Genomic DNA, 14,647 nt, shown 5'->3' with positions numbered 1-14,647 from the left:
GCTCTCTCTCTCACACGGCCGAACACCACCCTCGCCGCCGTTCGCCACAGCAGCCGTCTCCGGCCACCCCTCGCTCCCCCGACTAGCTCAGGAGCTCCGCCTCGACCCCCTCTTCCCTCTCCATCGACCCACAGCTCCCCGGAAGCCCTGCATCGCCGCCACGTCGCCGTTCCCCTCTTCGGGCTCCGACCATCGTCGCCGTCAAATTTGCCGTCTCCAGCGCGTCCCCGAGCCCGCTAACCATCCCTGCAGCTCCGCGGTGAGCCCCCGAGTCGTTTCCCCCTTCTCCCCTGGTCTCGTTCGATCTCTAGGCCCTAGCCCCACCTTGGCCGAGAGCTCCACGCCGCCGGCGATGTCGCCGTCGTGGCCACGGTCACCGTAGCACCCAACCGAGCACACTATCGTGCTCCACACCTCACTAGGAGCACGCAGCACACACTAACGCCTCCCCAAACCCCCTGCAACACCGATCCCGACCGCACCCGAACTCCGGCGGCCGCAGCCGAGCTCGCCGCCGTCGACTCCGGCCACCCCAGGCCCAGCCACGGCCACCGTTCGACGCGCGGGAGCAAGAGCTTTCCAACGAGCCCAAGCACGGCCTCGCCCGTGCCCTGTAGCGCGATCCCGCGTCGCGCCGCCGTCTCGGGCCTCGCCGGCGTCACGTCGCCGGTGGGTTTGACCCACTTTGACCACGGCAGGACACCCCCTGAGTCCCTGACAGGTGGGCCCAGCCCTGTAGCTAATTAGGATTAGTGCTAACCACTAATGGTTAACCCCCTGACACTGACAGTGGGCCCCCAGCGCCACTAACCCCTAATTAGGAATAAATTAAACCTGTTAAACCCCCCTGTCACTGACGTGTGGCCCCCACACGTCAGGTTTGACTCCAGCCAGCCGCAGTTGACCACTGACGTCATGCTGACGTCATGCTGGCGCAGTAATTATAATTCCTGAATTTAATTTAAATCAGGAAATTACAGAATATTATTTAAACTTCAAAAATTCATAACTTTTATTCTGTAACTCCAAATTGGACAAATTATATATGAAAAATGATCAGAAAAATCCAATCTATCCATCTGTACTATTTTCATGCATGATCAAACAAGTTAAATTGATGTTTCAAGCAGAACAAGGAAAAGCACTTTAAGAGGCCATGTTTGACTTTGAAATTTGAATCTTTGATTCAAATTTGTTCAAACCCTTCTGGTTTTAGTTGCATTAGTCCAACACACTCATATTGCTATGTTTCATGCATGCATCATATTGTTGCACATTGTTTGGTAATGGTTGTGTATCGGTGTCGTTGCGACAGGTTCTGCCCCCGAGGAGTACCGTGATTACCCTAACGAAGAACCGTATCAGTGCATCGAACCATCAGGCAAGCAACCAACCATTTGATCATATCGATACAATCCCATGTTCTCGCTCCTGCTCTCTTTTACTGCATTAAGACAACGCGTTTCAAACTGCTGTGTGCTATGGTAGTTGAACCCATTTCCTCTGCATGACCTGTCATTGCCACAGTAACTAGATGAAACCCACTAGCATGTGTAGGAGTTGCTTGAGCCATATGTATGTGTTGTTCCTACCTTGCTATGCCTGCTATGCTTAGAGTCGTGTCAGGTCTGGTTCATCGGGGTGATGGGCTAGAGTGAAATGATTATGCCGGTAATGAGAGTGGTGTGATGAACACGATTTGGTAAAGGTATCGATGAGAGGCCATGTAGGAGTACATGGTGGGTTGTTTCATTGAAGCCGACCTTAAGCACTGAGATCTGTATGTGTGATTTAAGAATCAGCTACTACCATGCATTGGGCCCGAAACCAATGGACCCTCTCGGCTTCTTATTCACCCTAGTTCTCCGTCCAGGAGTTGCAAGTAGTTTCTGGTGTTTGTAGCCTACTGGAGGCCGTGGACAGCGCTGACCGTAGGGGTGGGGTGTGATGCGGTAGGTACGTGGCCGGGTGTATCGAATACCCGTTAGGTATCTCGGGAACCCTGTTCACATCGTTCGGGGCCGTATGGGAAACCTCGGCCGGACTCCCTGCGGATGGAACCTGAATAGGCGATAAACCTAGACTGGAGGCTTAGGTGATTAGGTAGGTCGTGGCCGACACCCACGTTGGGCTTCCGCTTGAAGGTTGCCGAGTACATGTCGTGTAAATGACGGTAAGTGGTGAGAGCGTGTATGAAGAAGTACACCCCTGCAGGGTTATCATAATCTATTCGAATAGCCGCGTCCGCGGTAAAGGACTACTTGGTTGCTGATACAATTCATAGACAAGTAAATGGAAACTACTAAAAGCCTCAAGATAAGTGTGAGTGCCGAGGATGGCTCTTCCGTAGGAAGACGGAGGTGGATCCTCGGTAGTGTATTGAAGTGGTGAGTAGTGGACTCGTGTGCGCAAAACCATTTCAAATTGAAGTATCGTAGGATAGCCTAGCCAAGAGTCAAAGCTGGCTTGCTGCAATAACTCCACCAACCCTTCTTGATACTATGCATGTATGTAGGATCTGATGTAAGTCTTGCTGAGTACCTTTGTACTCATGTTGCTATAATCTATTTTTTTACAGAAGACGCTGCAACCCCTTCTGATGGGTTCTATGTAGACGTTAACATCAACGAGTAGGCTAAGGACCCAGGTGGTGACCCTGAGATTGTGATGGACCACGTAGTATAGTTAGGCTTTCCAAGCCTCTTTTATTTTACTAGTTGTCTGTACTCAGACAATGTACTTCCGCTGCTGGTTTGTATGACTGTATGACTTGTATGTTGGGTCGTGAGACCCGTACCTTTGTGTATGTTATGTATGGCTCCCTGAGCCTTAAATAAAGTACTTGTATCATAGAGTCATGTTGTGATGCTTCGTTGTATTTGCACATATCGGGCATATTGTGTGTATGTTTGAAATGCTTGGTATGTGTGGGATCTGACTATCTAGTTGTTTATCTTTAGTAGCCTCTCTTACCGGGAAATGTCTCCTAGTGTTACCGCTGAGCCATGGTAGCTTGCTACTGCTCTGGAACACTTAGGCTGGCCGGCATGTGTCCTTCTTCGTTCCTGTGTCTGTCCCTTCGGGGAAATGTCACGCTTTGAGTACCGGAGTCCTGTTAGCCCGCTACAGCCCGGATTACCGGAGTCCTGCTAGCCCAGTGCTACAGCCCGGACCCACTTGCTGATGACCGACACGTTCGAAGCTGGGTCATGGATGCCTGTCCCTGTAAGTCTGTGCCACTTTGGGTTTACGACTAGTCATGTCAGCCCGGGCTCCTTATCATATGGATGCTAGCGACACTATCATATACGTGAGCCAAAAGGCGCAAACGGTCCTGGGCAAAGGTAAGGCGACACCCGTGGGGATACCGTGCGTGAGGCCGCAAAGTGATATGAGGTGTTACCGGCTAGATCGATGTGACATCGAGTCGGGGTCCTGACAGCGTTGGCATCAGAGCCGGACTGCCTGTAGGTTCTCCAAGCCAAACTGGTCGATGTTGAGTCTAGAAATTCTTTAGTTATATGTAGGGGAATTGTTTGTGGGTTGGAACGTAAGGCTCTTTTTTACTCCTTTATCTTATGACCTTCTGATCTGAGTCAGTCCATTCTTCCACCGGGGGTTAAGGAATTAGGATCTGTTCTCTCTATCAGGATCACGAGTTACTAATCAGTAGTACCTTATAAGTTGATGGATTCAAGCCTAGTTCAGTTCTACTACCACCTTATGTTGTTAGAATGGTTTCAGAATTTTGATATGATGATGTTGAGTGTGTACGAAATCCTTTGTCAAATGTCTCAAAATCCTTTTTGAGCATTTACAGCTGTTATGCTGCCGAAATTTTGCTAGAAGTTCTAATGCCTTTGCATTATGATTGTGCTTTCAGATGGCCACTCGCGACCTCAATCAAGTGGTTCGCCTGACTCGATGCCTAGATGTACCCGGCCATACTGCCAAGTTGGTCAGGGTAATGACTGAGGCTGGATACCGCTGGTATCCCGAGTACACGGTCGAAGAGCAATTCCGAGATTTTAATCAAAGCCAGTATCTCTGCACTGTCAGGATATTTCCATCTTATCCTGGATCCACCGAGCCTCTTCACTGCTCCTATGGACTCGGGGTTACTATTGAGATGGTTGTGCAGGACGCCGCCTACTCTATGATGACCATTATGCGAGTCAGATCTGGGTTATTTCGGGACTCTGATTTCCGGTATATGCCAGGATCACTTCCGGGAGCACAAGGGTATCTCCAGGCTATTTATGCTGACCCCACTCAGGAGGATTCACGGAATCGCACCACTGCTGAGATGCTCGAGGATAAGGACCGTGAAAATCGGGCCTTGAGGTTAGAGCTCTTCAATACCCGTGCTGACCACTGGGCCACTTTGACTCGGTTCGCACCGGCGGTGCAAGCTGGATATTCAGATATGCGCGATCTCTATCCTGTGAGATCTGCTCTGCCGGACGTGATGGTTTGGCGTGATGTAGGAGGCATCACCCCACCTCGCGGTCCCCGCAGGCCACCGTCTGTTGGTCCAAGGCCTCATCCTAGCCCCTATGGTCCACAAGCTCCGCGAGACCGTCTGTTTCCGGATGATCATGTTGAGCTTCCAGGCTATGGAGGTGACTTCTACGAGGACTACTACGGATCGGTCTGAGTTAGTGGTAGTATCACTAGTTCGCACTAGCTGTGTCTTCTATCGTCCCGCGTGACTCGTGGGATATGACCTAGTTTGTACTCTTTCCGGAGGTGTAGAAAAATAATGTATAGGAGCTTGGGATGCCTCCGATGAGATGTAATCCTCTTTTCACTGTATTAGTACTTTGTTTGGTCTTGTACTAAACCCTGTATGGTGTGTATGACGATGGAATAAAAAAAGCAGTTACTGTATCTACCATGTCATACGGATGATCATCTTGCATTCCGAGTTATTCCTTACATTATGTATCCTATGTCGGAATTTTATCATCCTGACTGAATCATTGTCTTGTTTACCTAGGATGGTCAACACGCGCACTAACCCTGCTCCTCAAGAGCAGGCCGAAGGCAGTGAAGTCAGGGGTGCAAATCTGCCCCATCCTCCTTCACTAGCCGAGGTTATGATGGAAGCTGAGAGAAACAAGCGGGAGACCAACCGTTTGTTGGAGCGTATTGAACAGAACACAGCACACCATCAGAGGACTAACGTGGTGTCACTCAGTGATTTTATCAAATTACATCCATCCACGTTCCACCACTCCGTCGAGCCTCTCGACGCTGATGACTGGCTTCGCAGTATCTCTCACAAACTGCGTTCCGCGCTGGTAGCGGAGGCTGACAAGGTCACCTTTGCTGCATATCATCTTGAAGGCCCCGCCAGTCTATGGTGGGAGAATTATGGAGCTATGCGCCCAGCGGGCCATGTCACTTCCTGGGCTGAGTTCAGCGAGGTTTTCCGTGAACATCACATTCCGGAGGGTCTCATGGACCGTAAACGTGAGGAATTCTGCAATTTCACCCAAGGCCGACTTTCTGTGGATGTTTACAGTAGGGAGTTTGGTAATCTCGCACGATATGCAACCGAGGAAGTTTCTACTGACGCCAAGAAGCAAGCAAGGTTCCGTAAGGGACTTAGTCCTGAGCTTCGCCGCGACCTCCGTCTGCATGAGTGCACATCTTTTCAGAAACTTGTCAACAAAGCCATCAGTGCTGAAACTGGTCAGACTGACTATGACGCAACACGCAAGCATGGCCGTGATATGGGTTCCTCATCCGGTGCTGGTCCTCAGAAGCGCCGCGTGTGGGTACCCAACACCGCCCTGCCACCCAGGTTCACACCGAGGCCATCTTTCCAGGCGCCTCGCCCCGTTCAACAGTCTGCTCCAGCCAAGCCCTATGGGGGTCCAATCAATAATGCTCCTCCATGTACCAGTTCCGTGACTTGTTTCAAGTGTGGGGAATCTGGTCACTATATGCGTGAGTGTCCCCAGACCAACCCCAACCAGTCTGCTAAAGCTGTTGGCCGTGGCAAGCCGACAGGGAAAATATTCCACGCCAAACCGGTCACCGCTTCACGTGGCCATGTCAACTGTATCTCTGCCGAAGAAGCTCAAGAGGATCCCAACGTCGTTCTCGGTACGCTTCTTGTAAATTGCCACCCGGCATCTGTTCTTTTCGATACAGGAGCCACTCATTCTTTTATATCCGAAAATTATGCTCGTTTGCATAACGTTGCATTCTGTGACATGCCATCCACTATGGAAATTTCTACCCCTGGTTCTAGATGGCAGACCTCTAGGGTAAGTTATGGAAATGAAATCCAAGTCGACAGACTTGTTTTTCTCGCGTCTTTGATAGCCCTTAAATCTTCAGATATTAATATCATTTTGGGTATGGACTGGATGTCAGCTCATCAAGCCAAAATTGATTGCTTCTCTAGGACCGTTCAACTCACCCATCCTTCGGGGAAGATAGTCAATGTCTTGACCCGAATAGCCAAGCGACAATTATATTCTCTTAACGCCAGCCCTTTGCCAGACCTTGAGGACATTCCGGTAGTCTGTGACTTCCCGGATGTCTTTCCAGAGGAATTGCCAGGTGTTCCACCTGACAGGGATGTTGAGTTCGTAATCGACCTCATCCCCGGAACCGTTCCGATTGCTAGAAGACCTTATAAGATGGCACCACTAGAACTAGCCGAGCTTAAGAAACAACTCGATGAATCCTTGAAAAAGGGTTTCATCCGCCCTAGTTCATCTCCGTGGGCTTGCCCCGTCCTATTCGTCAAGAAGAAGGATGGTACGGACCGGATGGTTGTAGATTACCGACCTGTCAACTTGGTCACAATCAAGAACAAATATCCGCTTCCCAGGATCAACGACCTGTATGATCAGCTCGCTGGATCCTCAGTCTTCTCCAAGATGGATTTGAGGTTGGGCTACCATCAAATCAAAATCAGAAACGGGGACATTCCTAAAACGGCCTTTGTTACTCGTTATGGCCAATACGAGTACACCGTCATGTCCTTCGGTTTAACCAACGCTCCAGCCACCTTTTCTCGGTTAATGAACTCAATCTTCATGGAGTATTTGGATAAATTCGTCGTAGTTTATCTCGATGATATACTCATCTACTCCAAGAACGAGGAAGAACATGCCGAACATTTAAGGCTAGTGTTGAAGAAACTTCGAGAGCATCGCCTTTATGCCAAATTTTCTAAATGTGAATTCTGGTTGTCAGAAGTGACCTATCTAGGTCATGTAATATCTGGTAAAGGTATTGCTGTTAACCCTGAGCGGGTTCAAGCCGTCCTTAATTGGACTCCACCTGAATCGGTCAAGCAAGTTCGGAGTTTTCTAGGCTTAGCGAGCTATTGTCGTCGCTTTGTCGAGAACTTCTCCAAAGTTGCTAAACCTCTAACCGAACTCCTCAAGAAAGATAAAAAGTTCGAATGGACTCCACAATGTGAGCACAGCTTTCAGGAACTGAAAAGACGCCTGACCTCTGCTCCCGTGCTGGTACCGCCAGACTTCTCCAAGGACTTTGTTATCTACTGCGACGCCTCGCGACAAGGACTAGGTTGCATTCTCATGCAAGATCGACACGTAATTGCTTACGCTTCACGGCAATTGCACCCACATGAGGAGAATTATCCTACTCATGATCTAGAGCTTGCAGCCGTAGTCTATGCACATAAGACCTGGCGACATTACCTCCTCGGTAATCATTGCGAAATATTCACTGATCACCAAAGTCTGAAGTACATTTTCACCCAACCGGATTTGAATCTCAGGCAAAGACGTTGGGTTGAATTGATCATAGACTTCGACTTAGGAATAACCTACACCCCAGGGAAAGCCAACGTCATGGCTGATGCGCTAAGTCGTAAATCTTATTGTAACAACCTGATGTTACAACAAAGTCAACCGCTTCTCCATGAGGAATTTCGGAAGCTTAACCTTCACATTGTACCTCAAGGTTTTCTTTCCACCTTGGTGGCAAAACCTACCCTTACGGATCAAATTATCAAAGCACAGAAGGTAGATCCGGGAATCTCCCGCATCAAGAGGAACATTCAGAAAGGAATTGCGAATTGTTTCTCCATTAATAATCAAGGGGTCGTATACTTCGGGGATCGACTAGTGGTTCCCAAAGTGCGCAACCTGAGGCGATTGATCCTTAAGGAAGCTCATGAATCTCCTCTCACCATTCATCCCGGTAGTACTAAGATGTATCAGGACCTACGCCAGAGGTTCTGGTGGACTAGGATGAAGAGAGAAATTGCTCAGTATATTGCAAATTGCGACGTCTGTCGTCGTGTAAAAGCAGAGCACCAACGGCCTGCTGGCACCCTTTAACCCTTAGCTATTCCTGAATGGAAATGGGATAAAATTGGTATGGATTTCATTACCGGTTTTCCCAGGACCAAGAGAGGGAATAATGCTATTTTCGTCGTGGTCGATCGTCTTTCCAAAGTAGCCCATTTCTTACCTGTTCGTGAGAGTATAACCGCTAGTCAGCTGGCAGATTTGTACATCTCCCGAATAGTGTCTCTCCATGGTGTTCCTTTGGAAATTAACTCGGATCGAGGAAGTCTTTTCACCTCTCGATTTTGGGAAAGTTTCCAAAATGCTATGGGGACTCGTCTCTCCTTTAGCACCGCTTTCCACCCTCAGTCGAGTGGTCAAGTGGAATGCGTCAACCAAATTCTAGAAGACATGCTTCGAGCCTCTGTTATCTCTTTCGGAATGGACTGGGAGAAGTGCCTTCCATTTGCCGAATTCGCTTACAACAACAGCTATCAATCTAGCTTGGGTAAAGCCCCTTTTGAAGTTCTTTATGGACGACGGTGTCGAACACCCCTTAACTGGTCAGAGACCGGGGAAAGACAATTCTTTGGCCTGGACATGATTCAGGAAGCAGAAGAACAAGTTCGCATCGTTCGTGAAAAGTTGAAAACAGCCCAATCTCGTCAAAAGAGTCAATATGACCGAAAACATAAGGCTATGACTTTCGAGGTTGACGAGAAGGCTTACCTTCGGGTCACCCCTCTGAAGGGAACCCATCGTTTCGGTATCAAAGGAAAATTGGCTCCTCGTTACATTGGACCTTTTCGCATTCTCGCCAAACGAGGAGAAGTTGCCTACCAGTTGGAACTACCTCCGCACCTCTCCAGAGTTCACGATGTCTTCCACGTTTCTCAACTCAGGCGTTGCTTCTCGGATCCTATCCGTGAAGTGGACCACGAAACGCTTGATCTCCAAGATAATCTTACATATCGAGAGTACCCCATTCGTATCCTCGATCAGGCCGAACGTACCACCCGACGCCAGAATATCAAGTTTCTCAAAGTTCAATGGTCGCACCATTCTGAAGATGAAGCAACCTGGGAAAGGGAGGATCGTCTTCGACTCGAGTATCCCGCCTTCTTCCCGGAGGAACCCAAATCTCGGGACGAGATTCTTTTGAGTGGGGGTGAGTTGTCACATCCTAGTTAGCCATGCATTAGAGTGTTGCATCATGTTTACTCTTTCACCAGAAACTTGAAATGGGGATCTGTGAAACCCTCAGAATCATTTTGAAAATGACCCAAATAAAAATTTCTCCAAAAGGGTCCAAGAAAATGCTCATGTTGCTCTCTGAAAATATTGGACAGAGATAAAAATCAAACCAATATTTTTAAGAGCTCATAGGTATTTATTTTGGGCATTTGGAATTAATGCATAAATATTTGCATTGGAAATATATTAATTATATATATTAATATATGTCCAAATATTATGCCATAAATAAAGGAGCTCTGGAATAATATATCTAGCCCCTGCAAAAATTGGCATAAGTTAAATAAATGATTTAATATATTATTTAAATCAAAACAAATGTCAGAAATTAGAAAACAAAAAAAAATAAAAGGGGGGGAAGCTTACCTGGGCTCCTCCACTGTGCGGCCCAGCCAGCTGGCTGGCCCAGCCAGCAGCCGGCCCAGCCCACCTCCCTCCTCTGTCGTCTTCGTCCCGACAGAGGGAGGGGAGTGTGGCCGGCGCGCGCGCGCGCCACCGCGCCACGCCACCTCTCTCCCTGCCTGCCTGCCCTCCCCTCCTCGCCTCGATGCCCCTGGACGACGCCACGCCTCCCCCCTGCTCTCTCTCACTCTCCCCCGGCTCTTCCCTCCTCTCCCTCGCTCTCTCTCTCACACGGCCGAACACCACCCTCGCCGCCGTTCGCCACAGCAGCCGTCTCCGGCCACCCCTCGCTCCCCCGACTAGCTCAGGAGCTCCGCCTCGACCCCCTCTTCCCTCTCCACCGACCCACAGCTCCCCGGAAGCCCTGCATCGCCGCCACGTCGCCGTTCCCCTCTTCGGGCTCCGACCATCGTCGCCGTCAAATTTGCCGTCTCCAGCGCGTCCCCGAGCCCGCTAACCATCCCTGCAGCTCCGCGGTGAGCCCCCGAGTCGTTTCCCCCTTCTCCCCTGGTCTCGTTCGATCTCTAGGCCCTAGCCCCACCTTGGCCGAGAGCTCCACGCCGCCGGCGATGTCGCCGTCGTGGCCACGGTCATCGTAGCACCCAACCGAGCACACTATCGTGCTCCACACCTCACTAGGAGCACGCAGCACGCACTAACGCCTCCCCAAACCCCCTGCAACACCGATCCCGACCGCACCCGAACTCCGGCGGCCGCAGCCGAGCTCGCCGCCGTCGACTCCGGCCACCCCAGGCCCAGCCACGGCCACCGTTCGACGCGCGGGAGCAAGAGCTTTCCAACGAGCCCAAGCACGGCCTCGCCCGTGCCCTGTAGCGCGATCCCGCATCGCGCCGCCGTCTCGGGCCTCGCCGGCGTCACGTCGCCGGTGGGTTTGACCCACTTTGACCACGGCAGGACACCCCCTGAGTCCCTGACAGGTGGGCCCAGCCCTGTAGCTAATTAGGATTAGTGCTAACCACTAATGGTTAACCCCCTGACACTGACAGTGGGCCCCCAGCGCCACTAACCCCTAATTAGGAATAAATTAAACCTGTTAAACCCCCCTGTCACTGACGTGTGGCCCCCACACGTCAGGTTTGACTCCAGCCAGCCGCAGTTGACCACTGACGTCATGCTGACGTCATGCTGGCGCAGTAATTATAATTTCTGAATTTAATTTAAATCAGGAAATTCCAGAATATTATTTAAACTTCAAAAATTCATAACTTTTATTCTGTAACTCCAAATTGGACAAATTATATATGAAAAATGATCAGAAAAATCCAATCTATCCATCTGTACTATTTTCATGCATGATCAAACAAGTTAAATTGATGTTTCAAGCAGAACAAGGAAAAGCACTTTAAGAGGCCATGTTTGAGTTTGAAATTTGAATCTTTGATTCAAATTTGTTCAAACCCTTCTGGTTTTAGTTGCATTAGTCCAACACACTCATATTGCTATGTTTCATGCATGCATCATATTGTTGCACATTGTTTGGTGATGGTTGTGTATCGGTGTCCTTGCGACAGGTTCTGCCCCCGAGGAGTACCGTGATTACCCTAACGAAGAACCGTATCAGTGCATCGAACCATCAGGCAAGCAACCAACCATTTGATCATATCGATACAATCCCATGTTCTCGCTCCTGCTCTCTTTTACTGCATTAAGACAACGCGTTTCAAACTGCTGTGTGCTACGGTAGTTGAACCCATTTCCTCTGCATGACCTGTCATTGCCACAGTAACTAGATGAAACCCACTAGCATGTGTAGGAGTTGCTTGAGCCATATGTATGTGTTATTCCTACCTTGCTATGCCTGCTATGCTTAGAGTCGTGTCAGGTCTGGTTCATCGGGGTGATGGGCTAGAGTGAAATGATTATGCCGGTAATGAGAGTGGTGTGATGAACACGATTTGGTAAAGGTATCGATGAGAGGCCATGTAGGAGTACATGGTGGGTTGTTTCATTGAAGCCGACCTTAAGCACTGAGATCTGTATGTGTGATTTAAGAATCAGCTACTACCATGCATTGGGCCCGAAACCAATGGACCCTCTCGGCTTCTTATTCACCCTAGTTCTCCGTCCAGGAGTTGCAAGTAGTTTCTGGTGTTTGTAGCCTACTGGAGGCCGTGGACAGCGCTGACCGTAGGGGTGGGCTGTGATGCGGTAGGTACATGGCCGGGTGTATCGAATACCCGTTAGGTATCTCGGGAACCCTGTTCACATCGTTCGGGGCCGTATGGGAAACCTCGGCCGGACTCCCTGCGGATGGAACCTGAATAGGCGATAAACCTGGACTGGAGGCTTAGGTGATTAGGTAGGTCGTGGCCGACACCCACGTTGGGCTTCCGCTTGAAGGTTGCCGAGTACATGTCGTGTAAACGACGGTAAGTGGTGAGAGCGTGTATGAAGAAGTACACCCCTGCAGGGTTATCATAATCTATTCGAATAGCCGCGTCCGCGGTAAAGGACTACTTGGTTGCCGATACAGTTCATAGACAAGTAAATGGAAACTACTAAAAGCCTCAAGATAAGTGTGAGTGCCGAGGATGGCTCTTCCGTAGGAAGACGGAGGTGGATCCTCGGTAGTGTATTGAAGTGGTGAGTAGTGGACTCGTGTGCGCAAAACCATTTCAAATTGAAGTATCGTAGGATAGCCTAGCCAAGAGTCAAAGCTGGCTTGCTGCAATAACTCCACCAACCCTTCTTGATACTATGCATGTATGTAGGATCTGATGTAAGTCTTGCTGAGTACCTTTGTACTCATGTTGCTATAATCTATTTTTTTACAAAAGACGCTGCAACCCCTTCTAATGGGTTCTATGTAGACGTTGACATCAACGAGTAGGCTAAGGACCCAGGTGGTGACCCTGAGATTGTGATGGACCACGTAGTATAGTTAGGCTTTCCAAGCCTCTTTTATTTTACTAGTTGTCTGTACTCAGACAATGTACTTCCGCTGCTGGTTTGTATGACTGTATGACTTGTATGTTGGGTCGTGAGACCCGTACCTTTGTGTATGTTATGTATGGCTCCCTGAGCCTTAAATAAAGTACTTGTATCATAGAGTCATGTTGTGATGCTTCGTTGTATTTGCACATATCGGGCATATTGTGTGTATGTTTGAAATGCTTGGTATGTGTGGGATCTGACTATCTAGTTGTTTATCTTTAGTAGCCTCTCTTACCGGGAAATGTCTCCTAGTGTTACCGCTGAGCCATGGTAGCTTGCTACTGCTCTGGAACACTTAGGCTGGCCGGCATGTGTCCTTCTTCGTTCCTGTGTCTGTCCCTTCGGGGAAATGTCACGCTTTGAGTACCGGAGTCCTGTTAGCCCGCTACAACCCGGTTTACCGGAGTCCTGCTAGCCCAGTGCTACAGCCCGGACCCACTTGCTGATGACCGACACGTTCGAAGCTGGGTCATGGATGCCTGTCCCTGTAAGTCTGTGCCACTTTGGGTTTACGACTAGTCATGTCAGCCCGGGCTCCTTATCATATGGATGCTAGCGACACTATCATATACGTGAGCCAAAAGGCGCAAACGGTCCCGGGCAAAGGTAAGGCGACACCCGTGGGGATACCGTGCGTGAGGCCGCAAAGTGATATGAGGTGTTACCGGCTAGATCGATGTGACATCGAGTCGGGGTCCTGACAGTTGTCCGGGAAGCCTTTAACCAAAACTCGAATCCTCACTCGGGTAGAGATCTTCATGATATTCTCCTGGCTCATAGGGATGGGGTTGGCCGAGTTCTATGGAGATGCGTAGGGGCGCTCACTACAAAAAAATACATTTCCATGATAATACGTGTTTGTCACAGTAGGTCACATTTTCTGTCATGCATGTACATCCATGACGATTTTATGACAAAATCAAGATAGCCATACTTGTGCTGTCGTAGAAGTGTTCCATGACATTACCAAAATTATCATCACGGAAGTGTCCACTTCCATGATGATAAATCGTGCGTCACAGAAGTGCTTTCATCAAGGGTGACAGACACGTGGCATCCACCGTAACGGAATGACGTTAAGCTATCGGGTCCAGTTTTGGATCCAATAACCCGTTAACAGCCCCGACAAATGGGGATTTTCCACGTGTAAAATCATCATTGGCTGGAGGAAACACGTGTCGGCTCACCGTTGGGAGGGATGTCATCCACTCACTGGACCCAAGACGCCTATGATATGTCGACACATGGCACAGCCCAACAGAGGCCCATTCCTGTGAAAAGGCCGGCCCGTTTGACTTGGTCAAAAGGTGGCGGGCCGGCCCACAAAAAGCCTGTTAACGGCCTGTCCGCATATAGCCCATTTACAACCCGCTAACCCAGGACCCGTTACGCCCTATCCGAATTAGGCCCAGTAGCATCATCTGGGCCCTCCAATATGATTCCAGCCCGTTTTAACTTCTGGCCCATGTGTGGCCCATGACTTCTTTCGGCCCATATGAGGCCCTTTGTAACTCTTGGCCCATTAACGGCCCGTGGTGAAACTGGCCCACAGTGTATCACTTTATACCCATTAACGACCCATTATTCCACTAGGCCGTTTCCAGCCCAAGTTATCTTTCGGCCTTCTCAGGGCTCATTTATTCTTGGGCTCATTTGCAGCATTCGGTTACTTACGGCCCGTTACTGTCATTTTCTGCTTGTAGGCCAAATTCAGCCGGTCGTTATAGTTGGCCCGTTTGTGGACCGTTAAT

Source organism: Triticum aestivum, chromosome 7B (genome assembly GCF_018294505.1).
Source record: "Triticum aestivum cultivar Chinese Spring chromosome 7B, IWGSC CS RefSeq v2.1, whole genome shotgun sequence".
Lineage (NCBI taxonomy): Eukaryota > Viridiplantae > Streptophyta > Magnoliopsida > Poales > Poaceae > Triticum > Triticum aestivum.
The sequence above is the reverse complement of the archived record's forward strand: the minus strand, read 5'-3'. Positions refer to the sequence as shown.